The sequence below is a fragment of the Schistocerca serialis genome, chromosome 8 (assembly GCF_023864345.2).
Source record: "Schistocerca serialis cubense isolate TAMUIC-IGC-003099 chromosome 8, iqSchSeri2.2, whole genome shotgun sequence".
NCBI classification, from domain to species: domain Eukaryota; kingdom Metazoa; phylum Arthropoda; class Insecta; order Orthoptera; family Acrididae; genus Schistocerca; species Schistocerca serialis.
In genome coordinates this window covers 449,617,133-449,633,497 of record NC_064645.1, presented here as the reverse complement: position 1 = coordinate 449,633,497, position 16,365 = coordinate 449,617,133, and the positions used below count along the sequence as shown (strand labels likewise).

Sequence of the window (16,365 nt, the reverse complement as noted above, 5' to 3'; positions counted from 1 at the left end):
CTCTGTCCCTGGCTCCAGTTCTGATTGTGTGACTATCCCATTCTATACCTGGTAGATTGAAGTCTCCCCCTATTACAATAGTATGATCACGAAACTTCTTCACGACGTTCTGCAGGTTCTCTCTGAGGCGCTCAACTACTACGGTTGCTGATGCAGGTGGTCTATAGAAGCATCCGACTATCATATCTGACCCACCTTTGATACTTAACCCAGATTATTTCACATTCGCATTCGCTAATAACTTCACTGGATATTATTGAATTCTTTACTGCTATAAATACTCCTCCACCATTGGCGTTTATCCTATCCTTGCGGTATATATTCCATTCTGTGTCTAGGATTTCGTTACTGTTCACTTCCGGTTTTAACCAACTTTCCGTTCCTAATACTATATGCGCACTATTTCCTTCAATAAGAGATACTAATTCAGGAACCTTGCCCTGGATACTCCTGCAGTTTACCAATATTACGTTAACTTTTCCTGTTTTTGGTCTCTGAGGACGGACGTTCTTTATCAACGATGATAATGTCCTCTCTGGTAAGCCGTCAGGTATTTTATCGTTTCGCCCAAGGGGGGGGTCCCTCTAACCTAAAAAACCCCCGTGTGCACGCCACACGTACTCTGCTACCCTAGTAGCTGCTTCCGGTGTGTAGTGCACGCCTGACCTGTCTAGGGGGGCCCTACAGTTCTCCACCCAATAACGGAGGTCGATGAATTTGCAACCATTATAGTCGCAGAGTCGTCTGAGCCTCTGGTTTAGACCCTCCACACGGCTCCAAACCAGAGGACCGCGATCGACTCTGGGCACTATGCTGCAGATATTAAGCTCAGGTTGCACTCCGCGTGCGATGCTGGTTGTCTTCACCAAATCAGCCAGCCGCCGGAAGGAACCAAGGATGGCCTCAGAACCCAAGCGGCAGGCGTCATTCGTTCCGACATGTGCTACTATCTGCAGCCGGTCACACCCAGTGCGTTCAATAGCTGCCGGAAGGGCCTCCTCCACATTACGGACGAGACCCCCCGGCAAGCACACCGAGTGCACACTGGCATTCTTCCCCGTGCCGTAGCGTGCACACGGCCCCGAGCCATAGTAGTGCTACTTCACCTTTAGTTTTCTGCACTCCTGCCTTCTCTTCTACTATCCTTTATATGTATTAAAACAGCTCTTTAACTATCGATCTATCTAGGATTAAGAAAGAGTAAAGAAAACCCGATAAGACAAGTTTTACCGAAAGTGACAGTTCTCTTTAGACACTCCCGAAATGACAACTACCGCAGTAATTTTAATAATAGACAAAAATTTAATCATCAGTATCGTCAAATTTATCAGCAACAGGAACCACATTTTGGTAACAATAGAGGTTTTTCTCCGCAACAGTAACAAAACCAACCGGTTAGCATACCTAACCAACAACGTAATGTACAAGGTCAACCAAGCTTTAATGTTTCGCCGCCTGCACGTACAGCATCAGCTCCAACAAATAGTAATGCACAGCAACAAGGAAACCAGTACGTACAGAAAACACATTATTTCAGCTCCTATCGCAATGCACCGTATAGAAATGACTATCATGACAGACGTCAAAGTAATGAGCACAATTTTCAGCGTACGTTTAATAACAGTCGGTCTTATCAGCAGCAAAATCATCCGCAACAACATATTATCATGAATGAACCAGACAGTAGGTATCATCCCGAACGTAATACGTCAGGAAGAAATAACAGAACAGTACAAATAGTTGAAATGCCACAGCATCCTCCTGAAAATAATAGCACATCAGATAGAATTTGACTACATACAGTACAGGTTGCATCTTCCAGTAACGTAAGCAATACTTCAGATACACAGAATCTTGTTCACGAAAATGTCATTTGAAACATGCCTTGTTGAATGCACTTCTTTTGTCACATCCAGATCTTACTAGAAATTTTTCCATTGCCACCGACAGTTCTAACACCGCTTTAGGCGTACACATTTTTCAGGAAATTGAAGAAGATGGCACTACAGTAATTAAAAACATAGCCTTTGCGAGTCGCATTCTGTCACCTGCTGAACGCAATTATTCTGTTACAGAACTTGAAACACTATGTGTTGTATGGGCATTTACGAGATTTCGGCATTTTCTTTATGAAAGACATACGACCGTTTACACAGATCATAGAGCTATACAGTTTTTACTTTCGGCTAAATTTACACACGACAGATTAAGCAGATGGAAACTTTATTTGCAGGAATATAATTTTACAATTGTTCACATTCCCGGTACAGAAAATATTGTAGCAGGCGCACTCTCAGCAACAATCAGCAAGACATCGCAACCAACTTCTGTAAAGCAAATTTCAGCGACATGTACATTCAACAAGTTGCATTTGAGAATTTCATTTCGTTGTCATTACAAGACATAGCACAAGAGCAGAGTAAAGACAACGTATGGAAAGAAATTAAACACCTTTGGGAAGATAGGAATAATGTTACCATTAGAAACCATTACACTGTACGCAATAACATTCTGTTTCGCCGCTCTCACCCTGACAGCAACAATTGGTTATTATGCATTCCTGACGAACTTGTTAACAAATTAATCTGGTATACTCATTTAAGTTACGCACATTACGGAGCCAGAAAATGTTTTCTTATACTGAGACAGAACTGTTATTTTACCAACATGGAGTTTTAGCGTCATGTAAAAGCTGCCAGAAAGCTAAGTCAGATACGACTTCACATATTCCTCCATTACATCCCATTGTACCTGTTAAATTGAGGCACATGGCCGCTGTAGACATTTTTGGTCCGATTCCCAGAACTAATAGAGGTTTTTGCTACATCTTTGTCGCTGTTGAACTCACTTCAAAATTTGTTACCTTCACTCCGTTACGCAAACCTACTGCTAAAACTGTTTCGAAAGCATTTGTAAAACATTTTCTATTTCATGTAGGGCATGTGTTGAAAGTAATTTCCGATAATGGATCACAGTTTCGATCTGCTATATGGACACGTATGTTACGAGCTAGAAACATTTCTCCGATCTATATATCCAGGTACCATGCTTCTTCGAACCCTTGTGAACGATTAATGAAAGAAATTGGTAAACTGTGTAGAATATACAGCCATAAAAAACATATTGATTGGGGCACACACATACTCTCATTCCAATATGTAATTAATTCCATACCAAATGAATCTACTATGCTATCTCCGACTGTTATACTGAAAAATGTTGAACCACCTAACAAAATTAAAGAATTAGTAACCTTTTCTACATCTCGTCGACTACGACACCATGAAATAATTGACATTGCGCTGAACAACATCAAACGTGCCGCAGAGCGCCGGAGAAGACAGCAAAAACAGGTTTGTACATGCCGTGACTTTCACATTGGACAGAAGATGTTAGTACGCACACATTATTTATCTGACAAAGGAAAAAGTAGATGTAGTAAATTTGAGCTTTTTTACGCAGGTCCATATCGAATTCGCAGCATTCCTCACCCCAATGTAGTACATGTGGAAACTCTGAGAACCAGAAAAACCAAAGGGAATCACCATATCTCCAACATCAAACCCTTTATTGAATGAACATACTTTATGATTTATCACACTGTAATGACATTTCCTGATTTTGTATGACCATTTATGCAATTATATTCACATGAACACTTACTGATGATTATCGTATTTTTTCTTGGCAAGTGCCCTGCACATCAGACCGTGTACATTTTTCCAGATAAACTTACACATTTTATGACCACTTATGCAATTATATTTATGTGATTACTTACTGATGATTATCGTATTTTTTCTTGGCAAGTGCCCGGCAAGGTAAGGTTAGCAGATCGCATTTCTTGTCGTTACATATCAGACCGTGCACATTTTCCATTCTTCATGTATGTATGATTGTTTTCCTATTTTGTTTGTATGTACTATGAAATATTTAAGATGTAACAAATACCAGTTGATTTTGACATTTTGCATTATGATATCTCAACACTACATTGTGATACTCTGTGTACATTTTTGCGCCTGTACACTGTCTATGTTTTTGACATATTGCGTTTTCTGTCATGCTATGCTGTATGCTCAATTATATCACTATAAACCAGCTTTTATTTAATGGGTATGTGATTTAAATGCAAGACATTAATCATTGTTTATCATTTTCAGAAAGAAATAACGTCTAAAAGAAATCAATTATGAGAATTTCACCTTCGCAATGAACGAAAGAAGATGCAATACGTCGTCACGAAGAGTAAATGAATAAGAATTAACAAGCATTAACAAGAATATACTATACACATCGTATGATAGCAGTCTTAACTAATTTTTTCTTTCAGAATACGAGGCGATTGATGCAGGCTGTCAGACAGAACTTCACATCTTAGTTTTAGTGATGAAATATGCTAGAAATAAGGAAACTTTATACTATGAATAGTTGTATAATGAATAATGAAGTGACTTTTTTTGCAGATAATAATGAATGATGATGAATAGTGATACAGAACATGCTAATATGGATAATGAAGTTCTTCTTTACAGGTGATGATAATAATGGAGCTATGATGATATGGATAATGAAGTTTTTCTTTACAGGTGATGATAGTAATGATAATGAAGTTTTTCTTTGCAGATGAAGATAATATTGAAGTTTATGTATTTATGCTATGTAGTTATTTAAGTATTTGTTGCAGTTCGTTTTGACAGTATGTCTTATGTCACATGGTATGATGACTGAAGGTTTTGGAAACGACAGCTAGAGAACATATATATTTAATACACATTTGATTATCTGTTAATTCGAAGTTCACTACTTTTCAGCACAATATGCGTTTCTTCGTTCAGCTTAATAATCCATTTTGTATTTTTTGCAGGAGAAGCTATTCATGAAATTAATGTGCTCTGAGCAGTTGGTCATTAAACTTGCATTTTTTTTACCCATTTGTATGTGTCATTCATGAATGTGATCACATATACTCTATTTGTTTCATAACATTGCTACAGCTGACTCATGACGAATGACGTTACCTATCCTCATTTGCAGCAATAAGTCAAAAGCAAATATTGTTATGCCCCAGCAATTAATTATCGATCCCAACGCAATGCATTGCTAGCACAAAAAAAATGTATTACCAGTCCCAAATAATGCTACTAGTTTAAAAGAGTTATGAGTAATACTGAATGATGTTTTCCAACCACAGACTTGAGTAATAGTTACAGAGTGTTACATTTTTAAATATGTCATATGTCACTTGAATGATGAGTTCTGCGTAATAGTGAACGATATTTTGTAATAATGCATGCATGCTCTACACTCTTTAACTCCTGTTTTGACTGATGACTTCTGATGATTTGTAACTGGCTAATGAGTGCCAATAACTATTTGTAAATATGTCACATGTCACTTGAATGATGAAAAATATTTTGTAATATTCAGTACTTGCTGGCCAATGAATGTCACTGTTTCTTATATTTTAAATTTATATTATGTCACTTTCATGCTATATATATGAATACCAGTAGCTTGATGCTACACTCATTAGCTCCTGTTTTGAAGGATGACTTCTGATGATTTGTAACTGGCCATTGAGTGCCAATAATTATTTTTAAATATCTCATATGTAACTTGAATGATGAAAAATGTTTTGTAATATTCAATACCTGCTAGCCAATGGATGCCACTGTTTCTTATATTTTAAATTTGTATTATGTCACTTACATGCTATATATATGATTACCAGTAGCTTGACGCTACACTCATTAGCTCCTGTTTTGAATGATGACTTCTGATGGTTTGTAACTGGTCAGTGAGTGCCAATGTTCTCTGTAAACAGATTACTTATGAACATTATTCTGTAATACTTCATACATGGTACAGAAATGTTCAGTAACTGGCGATGAGTGTGACGAATTACTCAAATCAGCTGTTAGACTAGTGTAATTCTCAATGAAGACTAGCATGTGACTTAATGTCCTTCACCTTCGGACCTAATTACCAGAAATTACTACAATATCCGTTTGTCCTGTCTATCCTCATGCTCATGGAGCACTATATTTGGTTTTTGCACTAGTTCTACGTTGGTGTACCTTACAAGAACGTGGTGTTGACACGACATGCTGTTCACCACCTTGAGCGATGGAGATGTTGTTATGGTCCCGCTGTTTGGTGTACCTAATGTACTACCAAAATGATAACATGGAATATTAATACGACATTTCAGTGTCTTGGCTACACTGATTAATACTTCAGGGAAAAGAACTTCAGATTGTCTCACTTGGTGTTGTGCTTCTGTAGAAAGATATCGACTTTCAGTGCAGCAGCGTGCAACCTAATGTGCTACAACCATGATGCAATCCTTCCCTTTCCTATCCTAGTTCTTGTAAAATAGTAAAAAAAAAAACTACAGTGCGTGTGCACTTTTGTCATTTGCTAATATGATTTGTACTCATTGCGTATACATTTTGTGATTTCCTGATATGTTCTGTACTACAGTGCGTGTGCACTTATGTCATTTGTTAATATGATTTGTACTCATTGCCTATACATTTTGTGATTTCCTGATATGCTCTGAACTACAGTGCATGTGCACTTCATGCCATTTGTTAATATGTTTTGTACTCATTGCGTATACATTTTGTCTTTACTTGATATGTTCTGTACTCAGCGCATCTGCACTATATTTTATTTCATGTTCTGCACTTATATATATGTTTATATTCTGTGATTGTAAACTTAGTTAATTAAGAAAAATTTGTTGCTCATGGCAAGTCCAATTGATTCACCATCGCTGCCAAATTTTTGCCCCCCCAGTGGAGGGTTACGTAAGAGGTATGCGCTATATGCGCTGCCTGCAACAGGCAAGGCATAGGATAGTCTCTGACCAGAGAGCACTATGTAGTTAGTTGTTGCTTGTCGCTAGTCGGCATTAGTCTTGGGTAGTCTGTAGTAGTCTGCGTGAGTCGGCAGTCGTCTGCGCGTGTCTGCGCTTGTGTGCAGTCTGCTCTGGTCGGGACTCTGGACGATGAGTATTATTGTAGAAGGTAAAGAAGCAGCCTTGCACATATCTAGTAATGTATGTTAACTGCCATCAATTTCTTTTAAAAAATGCCCCAATAATAATTTTTATAATATAAAGTAATTTTTAAAAAAAGCATTCATTCTATTTAAAGAATATATCCAATGGATGATTATTCCTTTCACGAATCACAAAGCATAGGCCAGCATTGTACGGAACTGTGCCGAAAAAATTTTTTAGTTAAGAGCAGATATATTCGCAGTTTTTATTGAGGTAAGAATTTTTGTTTTTTTTTTATTCAGAGTACAGGGCCGTGGCGCAGCGCTGCTGTCGTCATAAAATTTACCAGGTTACTGAATTTTTTATTATTTTTGGTGTTTAGGAATTTTTCTGTTTCGAACTTAACATTTAATGAGAAAAGAATTTTGTGGGTACATTAAATGTGAATGCATTTCTGCACAGAGATTATGAATGGGAACCAATTTTGTTCTGAGGTTACAATATTTAAAAATTCATTTAATTATTATTTTTGTGCGGAAGTTACACTTGGTTCATGGTTCATTTAAATTAATATTTTTGTGGGGAAGTTACAGCGTGCAGTAATTATTCTGTTCTTATCTTCACGACCTCTATGTGAGCGACATATAGGGGATTGTAGTATATTCCAGGAGTAATCATTTAAAGCCAGTTCTTGAAACTTTGTTAACAGACTATCTCAGGATAGTTCGTGTCTGTCGTGAAGAGACTTCCAGTTCAGTTCCTTCAATATCTCTGTGACACTCTCCCAGGTATTAACAAACCCGTAACCGTTCGTGTTGTCCTTCTCTGTATACGTTCAATATCCCGTATTAGCCTATCAGGTACGGGTTCCACACACTTGAGCAATATTCCAGAACCAGTCGCACAAGTTATTTGTAAGTAATCTCCTTTGTAGATTGATTGCACTTCCCCAGTATTCTACCAATAAATCGAAGCCTGCCACCTGCTTTACCCACGGCTCAACCTATATGATCCTTCCATTTCAAATCCCTACAAAGTGTTACACTCAGGGATACTACGGTTTTTCGTTTTGTGAAGTACAAAATTTTACATTTCTGAAAATCTACAGCGCCACTTAGAAATTTTATCAAGACCTGACTTAATATTTATGCAGCTTCTTTCGGACATAATGCGGATGAATCCACCTCCAAACACTATTCCGAACATAACACTGGTGGATTCACCTCTGAACCCTAATCGTCATCGAATGCGGCTGGATGCACATCCAGATACAACCCTCGACCTGTCCTGTATTCTGGGCGTCCTCTTACAAACCAACACGTACACAAAAAGTGCAGTTCGGCTAGGTGTTTTCAATTTGATAAATATAGTTTCTCGAACATTATTTTAATCTGTTGCATACGTCTTGTATCTGTAGAGGGTATATAGTGCTTTGACAGCTGCAGTTCATCAGTATTCTGTGTTATCAACGTATGAGAAAGTGGAATGGTTGCCACCTTTGTAAGGTGGTCTTGGAGAGAAATTTTGTAACAATCAATAAGTATAAAACTGTTTTTAAGATAGCTAAAGCCTGCTGCTGTGTTGAATTTAACAGTGTTCTGCAGTTTGCCTACTGGGACAATATGAACGCGTGGAAGTTGAGTGGTCTGCATATAAATCTTCCAGACAGTCACGAGGAAAGATTATAAACTGTGTTCTGCCTGCCTATAGTTATAAATCTTCACCTGTTAAATAAATGGAAATTTTTAATATTGATTTCAATAAACACAACGCGAGTATTACACACAGTCCTAATATTAAAGCTGGAGAAATATATTTTTCTCAATCCAGGACACTTCTGCACAATACCGTCAAATATGGATATTGCTCAATTATGACTGGCTGTTACAAAGTGTTATTACACAGGTCTTCAGAACAATAATCATTATATTTAAAAAAACTTTAAGTTTTACCTATTAAAGATTTCGAGTATAAACTCATATGTAGCACTACCATTATAACTTAATTGTTCTACAGCAGCAGAAAAATACATGTGACTCACATATTGGCATTATTAAGCCAGTCAGTATCAGTATGCATACAAAGTTAAGTGTGGTGTATGCAGTCCTTTTGGTAGATCCGGACATTTTATTAAGTGTTCTGATAGTTAAACGTGGTACTGTTGTCACATATAGCGATAGACATTAGTTTATACTATATTTTACACAGAGGCATGCATAGATTTCTAAGATGAGGTAACCATCTTACCAGACTTATAAAATATCCTGATACACATCTTCCTGACCAACAAGCACGATATTAAACTGTGATTTATAAATCTATTGTGGTGCTAAGTGTACAAAAAATCCTGATACACATATTTCTAACTAACGAGCACAGTATTAAACTATGATTTATAAATCTATGGTGGTGCTAGACATTTATCTTACTAACAAGAAGTGACTTCCTCTGTATTCTGTAATGTGCCCACTGGGGTTATAAGAATACCCCATCGTGCATCTAGAAGCTGAAAAGCAGTCTGCTGAGTTTTGAAAACCTGTGGAACCTTGTAAACCAACGTAGTTAGTTTACGAGGGTGGTTTGATAAGTCTGGTAAAAAAGCAATAAAACTGTTTGTTTCCTAAACAACTTACCTTACTTCGTGGCATAATCTCCTTTGAGGGATATACACTTGGTTGAGCGAACCACCAGCTTTTTCATCCCATTAGAAAAGTAGGGTCTGTCTAACTCTGCAAGATAGTCGTTGACTGCAACTGTCATTTCCTCATTTGACGAAAAGTTCTTCCCAGCAATTCAAAGTTTAAATTTAGGGAATAGGAAGAAGGCATTTGGGACTAAGTCTGACGAACAGGGTGGATGGGGAACCAATTCAAAGCCCAATTCATGCACATTCGCCATAGTTAACGCTGATGTATGGGATGGTGTATTATCCTGTAGAAAAGAGCACTTTTTTACCGTGCCAGCCTTGGTCTTCTTTCAGCCAACGCAAATTTCAGATGATCCAACAACGAAGCATAATGAGGTCCAGTATGGTTCTGCTTTTTTCCGAGTAATCTACGAGGATTATTCCTTGGGAATCCAAACAAAAAAAAAGGAAAGAAACAGTGATCATGGACCTTACCAGCTGACAAAATGGTTTTTGCTTTCTTTGGTACACTTTCAAGATGCCGTTCCAACTCTGGTGTGTAATAATGGATCCAGGTTACACGAACAGTCACAAATTGGCACAAAACGTCTTGCGGATTGCAGTTAAACATCACCATACATTTTGTTGAAATACGCCAGATGCGCTTTTGGTTGACTGTGAGCAATTGCAGCACCCACTTCTCACAAAGGTTCTTCGTAGTTAATTCTCCGGGCATGATATTATGCACACTCTTAGAAATCTCACAAATTTTTGTTTGGTGGACTTGTGTTACCATATCATCGATTTTGTCAATGTTTCCGTTGTGGTGATCTCAATTGGACTGCCGGAGGACGCTCGGCTTTCGGTGCTTGTCCGACCGCGTTTAAATTCTTTAATCCAGTGGTAAATGGTCGTCAAAGATGGTGCACAATCTACTTGAACTTCATCCAGGAGCTGCTCTGATTTGCGCTGCAGGCCAAATCTTCAAATGAAAATGTTTAATAACAGCACGAAACTCGGTTTTTCTCCATTCTCAATCGCAGTCGATACACTGACCAATTCAGATGGCTGTCAACAATGAAATGTACTCCATACATTGCTGAAATTGTTGCTACGATCCGTGAAATAATCAAGCTTACCATTCATGAAGGTGCAACGAAAATGTTCGACTCTTTCATGGAAATTCACCAGTGTTATCAAAGCACCCTCGTATACGTAAACTGTGTAGAAATTGATTAAATAGACTCCAACGCTATTTACGATTCAGCAGCCATCTTATGGAATATGTGAAGTGCCCTGACTAATTACAATAGTATTAAACTTCGAATTATAACTACAGTGTATGACCCCACACAAAGAAACATTAATAGGGTTGAAAGACATGACAGTTACAGATCTTACGACTGACTGACGTGCGATCACAAACCGGGACCGTCCAATCCATGGTCTAGCACCTCCTTACACAGTCGTCTGCACTGCTGTCGTTGGGAGATACTAATAGCTGTCATCAGTGCGATTTGTATGCTGCCGCCACAGAACTAATGTGGACCTGCCCTACAATTTTTTGAAACCACAGTTATGGTATCGGAAAGTAAACACGGTGCCCGTTTCGTATGGTATGTGGTCCAGTAGTAGCTGCCCTGCTAGTGACGATGGTGCCTCTAAATAGGCGTTCAGCCCGCGGCGGCAACCACTCTCTAGTAGGGCTGCAGTGACAGCTTTGCGTCTGTGCAGTAACGGATGTTTGGGAAACGATCTTACACGCACAAGGACGAGGGATGTAAACTCCTTACCATAAAACATAAGCATGACATGGATTCAGTGATGGAACTGCTCTCCACTACGTATCGTGAAGTGGTGTATGGGCATCACAGATTTGATTTTCGGTACCGTCCATGTCAGCGTCCTCTGGCAAAAGCTTTAAGAAGTGCACGTGCAAAGTTACCTAGTGTAAACAGTGTAGGGACTCCAAGTGTGGGCTACATGGAGGTTTGCTTCTCTAAGAAGCCATTAGAACACCTCGCCAGTCGGTCACTGATTCCTGTATGAGGTCACAATAATTGAAAACGGTACAATTACAAGGAGGTTTTGCTGTAAGTGTCGCTTTACCACGCATTGACGCAGTATAGCTTTTAAGCTACAATGTGTCATTTTAATACCTGTACACCGCTACATTTACTGCCTAAGTAGGTGTTTTGGGGCATAGAGTAACGATATGTGTACAAAACACACGCAGGCTGCTTATGTTAATATGCAAAGGCTGGTCCTACATGACGCTGTTGTCTGAAGGAAGAAGATCGCATTGCTGGTAGACTTTTTTACACTATCATTAGAAACAGTAACTATCTCAAAATAACTGGAAGTAGGTATCCAGAGCAACCTAGAGCAGAATGACTACGTACAACAGAATATAGGAAAAGCAGATGTTCGGCTAGGAGTTGTAGGACGAATCTTAAGGAAATGTAATTAATCCACGAAAAAAGTCGTTTACAAAACATTAACACAAATCAAATCACGTTACGTGACTGGGTGTGGCCGACCCGCAAAGCAGCCGCATCAGTATAAATGACCCAGTTGATAGTGTTAGAAGATCCATGAGATCGCTTGGATCATGTCAGGTCATATACCCCATCGAAAAATGTAAGAGGAAAGGTCTGGGAATTTGCAGCAAAAAGACTATGTAAGTACGTATCTCTCGTGAAACGCTAAGTGGGTAAATTTACAGGAACTGCATTCAACGAAGACTGTGATACCATTACGCCACCACCGTCGTATTCTGATCATAAGAACGAGATAAGAGAGATTAGGGCATGCACAGAGGCATACAGACAAACAATTTTTTCTTTGTCAACAAGTCAAAGTGGAAAAGGAGAGAAAATCGATAATACTGTTACGATGTGCTTTGTACTGTGACCTGTAGAGTATGTGTTTAGGTGTGATGTAGACTGTTTGTGGACAATGCTGTTGTCTTTAAGAAGAAGATTGCCACACCAGAAGGCAGTAGCGAATTGCAGAGGATTGATGATCCGTACAGAGACTGGATGTAGGTAAACATGAGTGTAACGTGTTGCACATGGGTAAGAGAAGGAATCCTGTACTGTACAGTTATATTACTGGTGGAAATGGTAAAGTAGTAGTCTTAGAGGAAAGATTATTATTGTTTATTTTTTATTATTAGTGTTACTTTTATTAGACGTTTAATTTAGAATTAAGTTTATTATTTAAATCTTTCTTTGTCGTTAGTTATAGTGCATTAATGTGATGATGTATACCTCGAGGTATTAAATCAACTTTTCGTCCTATATACATCTACATATATAAACTGGTGTCCAAAATTAAAGCAATAAGCCGCTATTTCGTCGTCCTGTGTCTAATTCCCAATGTAATCGTGCCAACTGTCAACAGATGTCCATACGATCGTGTTCTGGACGGAAGACGGCACTCCGGTCAATGGGTAACCATGCCAGTGATGAAGCCAGGGCACCTATCAAATGGGGTAGTGTTTTCCGGGTAGTCTCACATCCACAATCGCTATGTGCAAGGTCAAAGTCCGTGTAGTATGGCATAGAGAAGATGCCTACGAGACTCTCTGCGGTAGAAGTACACGGGAAGAATGGAAGCAGAACAGCTGCAAACGGCCGGCCGTTGTGGCCGACCGGTTCTAGGCGCTTCAGTCTGGAACCGCGCGACCGCTACGGCCGCAGGTTCGAATCTTACCTCGGGCATGGATGTGTGTGATGCCCTTAGGTTAGTTAGATTTAAGTAGTTCTAAGTTCTAGGGGACTGGTGACCTCAGTTGTTAAGTTCCATAGTGCTCAGAGCCACAGCTGCAAACTTATGCGTCCTGATGGCTTAACGCGAATCGTTCTATAGTTTCTCGGATGTGGCGACAGTTTGCAGAGACCGAAACCGTATCCCGAAAACCAGGGCAGGGACAATCACGTGTGACATTAGAAAGAGCGGACCGTTATTTGGCTATAAGGGCACGACGATACCGCCGTAGTACTGCACGGCAACTGGTATCTGCCTTCACAGCATCCACTGGACGTGTTTTATCGAGGCAAACAGTCTACAGAAGACTTTGGTAGAATGGCCTTTATTGTTAGAGACCTCTGACGCGTCTTCACAGAAGGGAACGTCTAGAGTGGAGTCCTCAAAAGTGAGCCAATATTCTTTTCACAGATGAGTCCCGCTTTGGTGTGGAGACTGATTCTCGACGGATTCGCATCTGGAGGGCGCGTGGAACACGATTTCGCGACCCAAACATTGTGAAAAGTGATTTCGGGACCCAAAAATTGTCAAAAAGAGACTGACATCGAGAAGGATCCCAAACGGTGCGAGCAGGGATTATGTTCACCTCTCGAACACATCTTCATGAAATTTTAAGGATGAATCAGCAGGGTTTAACTGTTACTAGGTATCGTGGTGAGACCTTGGTACCTCATGTGCTGTTGTTACGAGGTGCTGTGGGCCCAGACTTCGTATTGATGGAAGATAATTCTAGAACAGGTGCTGGATGTTTTTTTGGAAACGGAAGCTTTTGCACACGTGGGCTGGCCTACTCGCTCCCAAGATTTGAATCCCATAGCGCATGTCTAGGATGTGCTAGAGAGACGGGTAAGAAGGGGCGTTATTGCTTCAAAATGAGATTCATGACATTCACAGCATGCCCCGTAGTTGTCAGGCCTGTACTGCTGCTAGAGGTGGTCATACCCCATTCTGCGCACATTAACCAATTGTCGGAATGTGTGTGCAGATCCGTTAAGTTTAAAAAAAAAAAAAAGCGAAGAAAATTTTTGTCTACCGTTATGCATGTTACAGTTTTTTATGTTCTGTATTTTTACATTGTTTTTCTATCAGCTGTTCGTATTTTTTTTGTGGCAAAATAAACCTAACCTTGTGAATTTTCCACTTGCTGATTTAATCTTGGACCCCAGTGTATGTACACCATACATCACTGTGCATGGTGGCCCTATACACATACTAAACAAAGTAATACTGACTGTCTCCACATGCTCTAATCACTTTTCTAATTCCCTTCTATGCGAAATATTCACTGCAGTGACAAAGTCCTGGGATGTCTCCTGATATCTGCGGATATGTGGTTACGAGCTGCCACTCACTATAGTGTGAAATATTGTCCTAGTTAGAATGAATGGGTCTGAAACGAAAACATTTTGATTAGGTTCCTGTCTAACGAGACACAAATTTCACCCAAGGCCTATCTCACCTTGAGCGACGTTATGGAATGTGGTAAACCCATGATGGGGCACGGATACATTTTGCTGCTAATAAAGTCGACATCTAATGAGCTAATATGGCCGAAGAGGTACAGGCGAGCGCAGCCTTCGATTATAAGGTCCTCTAGCTTTTTCTGTCAGGGTCATCTCAGAACTTAAGAATACAGCACTCTCGTTGTCATTTTAGAACAACTGGAGCAGCGAGGTATACAGTCTCACAATTTTTTGGAACATCATTCCAGGAAAAACAGCGCTCTTTATAACTTATTTTAATGCACACAGTCGTAATCGCATTTAATTTGTTTATTTTTATTTTTAGGTAACCTGTTTCGATCTTCTAAGAGATCTTCTGTAGATCTTACAATCCTTGATGACCGTAGGAACCGTTGGCGTGGAGCAGTTCCATATGTGCGGGTGTGGAGAACGTTGCAGCAGTATTCTCCACGCGTCCACAGATGGAACTGCTCCATGCCAACGGTTACACGGTCGTCAAAGCATGTAAGCTCTGAAGATGATGTCTTAGAAGATCGAAAGCGTTCATCTAAAAATAAAAAGGAACAACTTAAATCCGATCACGGCTGTGTGTATTTAAGTAAATTATACAGTCTTCTCACTACTTATGAGGGTCATCCGGTGGTGCTTGAAAGGATTCGTAACTCGCTGCAGAAACGAGTGTGGTAATTAAATACAAGTGCGACTTTAACAGGTGCGATGTACAGTAAACTGCAACATGTAATGTGCCAAAGTAGTATTGCATTTCTTGCTAAGGTAGGCCTTGGGTGAAATCTGAGCCCAGTTACATGGGAACTTAATCAAAAAGTTTACGTTATCAGTACATTTATACTATCTTGGACAATCTTTCATATTGAAGTCAGTGGTTATTCGTAACCATCCTTGTATAATTGGAAGTTTTTCCTCCTATTGTAGTATACTTTCACCTGTGTTAGCTTTCACTGCTAATTATGGTACACCCTGTACACGTTACATTTAGACACCTCTAGCGCTTTTCTCATCTCGGTGCCCCAAGCGTTGTTTGAATCCTTAACTGAGCCCTGCCAGCATTTTTGGACGTCTATTAGATCGTATACGTACTTATACTAACCTGGAGAAGCAGAAACCAATCGTCTTCCGTTAAGCTTGTTGCTGAAGCAAGCCGGCCTCAGTAGTATCGTAGGTATTCGCCCACTAGAACTGTGACGACTTTCACCAGCAGGCCATCTGCGATGCACCTCTCCTGATGTTTGCTTTTCAAAAAGAGACCTCACTACCGAAGTCACCACTGGGGGGAACGTGACCGAGAGTCGCAAGGTCGGCTAATAGCTGCCGGTAAGCAATTTCTTCGCTCCCATTGGCTATCTAATCTGACGCCGGCAACGAGGTCAGCAAAAATACGTGTAAAACCGGCTGAGTCCGCAGGACTTGGCGATATGGGAACGTAATTTCGCTGTCATTAGTGATAGTGTCAGTTCCAAAAAGGCTGCAGAACGTTT

The 16,365-nt window shown here is 39.7% G+C and overlaps 1 long non-coding RNA gene across 1 annotated transcript in view; it reads right to left on the bottom strand.

Annotated features, from left to right (window-relative positions):
* The window catches only part of LOC126416608 (uncharacterized), a 57,810-nt gene extending 41,708 nt beyond the window's left edge, over positions 1-16,102 (bottom strand). The window contains exon 1 of the long non-coding RNA XR_007575484.1: positions 15,978-16,102. This is a non-coding gene — a long non-coding RNA (uncharacterized LOC126416608). The remainder of the gene's footprint in view (positions 1-15,977) is intronic.
* Between the last annotated feature and the right edge of the window lie 263 nt (positions 16,103-16,365).